Consider the following 3,409-nt stretch of genomic DNA (forward strand, 5'->3'; position numbering starts at 1 on the left):
TGAGGTGCCATTCGGCTCCTGGATCCCAGCTAGGGCTCCATGAGGTCGGGTTCTTTTACGCCTTGGGTCCCCTCTGTCACCTCGCGTGCACGGATTGCAAGAAAGGGGGGTAATTTCCCTCCGGATTACTAGGGGCAGGGTACGCCCGGACACCTCTCCAGGGCTGGTGGTTCTCTGCCCGGGGGACCAGATGAGATATGCCTGGGCAACACCTCCCCCGGGCGTCTGGGGGCTCCATTCTCTGGGCCAACGGCATGGCTCAATGCCCAGGACGGGCTCCACGTGTCCCGGACAGACCTCCCCTGGGCGTCCGGGGCACCCATCTCCATGAGGCCAACAGGATGGCAAAGTACCCGGGAAGGGCTCCACGGGTCCCGGGCAGCCTTCCCCCGGGCGTCCGGGGCTCCCACCTTTAGGCCGACGGCATGTCACACTGCCCAGGACGGGCTCCATGGGCCCCGGACAGACCTCCCCCGGGCGTCCGGGGCACCCATCTCCAGGAGGCCAACGGGATGGCAAAGTACCCGGGAAGGGCTCCACGGGTCCCGGGCAGCCTTCCCCCAGGCGTCCGGGGCTCCCACCTCCAGGCCGACGGCATGTCACAGTGCCCAGGACGGGCCCCATGGGCCCCGGACAGCCCTCCCCCCGGGCGTTCGGGGCACATATCTCCAGGAGGCCAACGGCGTTGCAAAGTACCCGGAAATGACTCCACGGGTACCGGGCAGTCCTCCCCCCGGGCGTCCGGGGCACCCATCTCCATGAGGCCAACGGCATTGGCAAAGTACCCGGGAGGGGCTCCACGGGTCCCGGGCAGGCCTCCCCCGGGCGTCCAGGGCACCCACCTCAAGGCCGACGGCATGTAAAAGTGCCCAGGACGGGCTCCATGGGTCCCGGGCAGCCCACCCCCGGGCATCCGGGGCACCCATCTCCAGGAGGCCAACGGCGTTGCAAAGTACCCGGGAAGGGCTCCACGGGTACCGGGCAGTCCTCCCCCGGGCGTCCGGGGGCTCCCTTCTCCAGGCCGACGGCATGGTTCAATGCCCAGGACGGGACGTCAAGTGGCCAGGACGGGCTCCATGCGTCCCGGGCATTCGTCCCGGGACGGGGACGGGGTGGGGAAGAGTCCAGGCGGCTTCACCTCCATGCCCAGCCATCTGGTCGCCCGGATTCCCTCGGCCATCTGGTCGCCCGGATCCCCTCGGGCATCTGGTCGCCCGCAACGCTTTCCTATGGGGGGGACCAGATGGCCGAACTTCCCTGGAAGTCTTAATGAGGTGCCATTCGCCTCCCGGATCCCAGCGAGGGCTCCATGAGGTCGGGTTCTTTCACGCCTTGGGTCCCCTCTGTCACCTCGCGTGCACAGATTGCAAGAAAGGGGGGTAATTTGCCTCCGGATTACTATGGGGCAGGGTATGCCCGGACACCCCTCCAGGGTTGGTGGTTCTCTGCCATGGGGACCAGATGGGATATGCCTGGGCAACACCTCCCTAGGCCACCCGGAGCTTCCTTCCTCCAGGCCAACTGCATGTCAAATTGCCCAGGACGGGCTCCATGGCTCTTGGGCAGTCGTCCCCCGGGCGTCCGGTGCTCCATCCAGGCCGACGGCATGGCAGAGTGCCCGGGACAGGCTCCATGCGTCCCGGGCCTTCGCCCCCCCCGGGCGTCCGGGGCTCCATCCAGGCTGACGGCATGGCAGAGTGCCCAGGACGGGCTCCACGGGCCCCGGTCATCCGGGGCACCCTTCCCCGGGCCAGCGGCATGTCAGAGTGCCCAGGACCAGTTCCACGGGTCCCGGGCAGTCCTCCCCCGGGCGTCCGGGGCTCCCTTCCCCGGGCCAAAGCATTTCAGAGTGCCCAGGACGGGCTCCACGGGTTCCGGGCGTCCAGGTCTCCCTTCCCCGGGCCAACGGCTTGTCAGAGTGCCCAGGACGGGCTCCACGGGCCCCGGGCGTCCGGGGCACCCTTCCCCGGGCCAGCGGCATGTCAGAGTGCCCAGGACGAGTTCCACGGGTCCCGGGCAGTCCTCCCCCCCGGGTGTCCGGGGCTCCCTTCCCCGGGCCAAAGCATTTCAGAGTGCCCAGGACGGGCTCCACGGGTCCCGGACGTCCGGGGCTCCCTTCCCCGGGCCAACGGCATACAGGAGTGCCCAGGACGGGCTCCACGGGTCCCGGACGTCCGGGGCTCCCTTCCCCGGGCCAACGGCATACAGGAGTGCCCAGGACGGGCTCCACAGGTCCCGGTCGTCTGGGGCTCCCTTCCCCGGGCCAACGGCTTGTCAGAGTGCCAAGGACGGGCTCCACGGGTCCCGGTCGTCTGGGGTCCCTCCCCCGGGCCAACAGCAGGTCAGAGTGCCCAGGACGGGCTCCACGGGTCCCGGGCAGCCCACCCCCCGGGCGTTCGGGGCACCCATCTCCAGGAGGCCAACGGCGTTGCAAAGTACCCGGGAAGGGCTCCACGGGTACCGGGCAGTCCCCCCCCGGGCGTCCGGGGCTCCCTTCTCCAGGCCAACGGCATGGTTCAATGCCCAGGACGGGCTCCATGTGTCCCAGACAGACCTCCCCCGGGCGTCCGGGGCACCCATCTCCAGGACGGGCTCCATGGGTCCGGGGAGGCGTCCCATGCGCCTCCGGGCTTGGGAGCCCCGGCTGGGTCCAGGGGCCCGGGCGGGCCCCGGGTCGGGTGCTCCGGCCCTGGTCCCTGTCTCCCAGCCTACCGCACTGCCAAGGGCCTAGGAATGGGTTCCGTTGTTCCCGGGGAGCCTCCCCTTGCTTGGCTGGGTTCAGGAGCAGTGGCTAGGGCCCCTGAGGGCCCGGGGAGGGCGGCCTCCCCACCCCGGGCTCTGTCCTTGGTCCTGCTGCGTGGCAGGGTGCCCGGGACGGGGTCCGGAGGGACCGGGGAGGCGTCCCATGCACCTCCGGGCTTGGGAGCCCCGGCTCGGTCCAGGGGCCCGGGCGGGCCCCGGGTCGGGTGCTCCGGCCCTGGTCCCTGTCTCCCAGCCTACCGCACTGCCAAGGGCCTAGGAATGGGTTCCGTTGTTCCCGGGGAGCCTCCCCTTGCTTGGCTGGGTTCAGGAGCAGTGGCTAGGGCCCCTGAGGGCCCGGGGAGGGCGGCCTCCCCACCCCGGGCTCTGTCCTTGGTCCTGCTGCATGGCAGGGTGCCCGGGACGGGGTCCGGAGGGACCGGGGAGGCGTCCCATGCACCTCCGGGCTTGGGAGCCCCGGCTGGGTCCAGGGGCCCGGCCGGGCCCCGGGTCGGGTGCTCCGGCCCAGGGCCCTGTCTCCCAGCCTGCCGCACTGCCAATGGCCCGGGAAGGGGTTCCGATGTGCCCGGGGAGCCTCCCCTTGCTTGGCTGGGTTCAGGAGCAGTGGCTAGGGCCCCTGAGGGCCCGGGGAGGGCGGCCTCCCCACCCC

This window comes from Lissotriton helveticus, chromosome 7 (genome assembly GCF_964261635.1).
Source record: "Lissotriton helveticus chromosome 7, aLisHel1.1, whole genome shotgun sequence".
Taxonomy (NCBI): domain Eukaryota; kingdom Metazoa; phylum Chordata; class Amphibia; order Caudata; family Salamandridae; genus Lissotriton; species Lissotriton helveticus.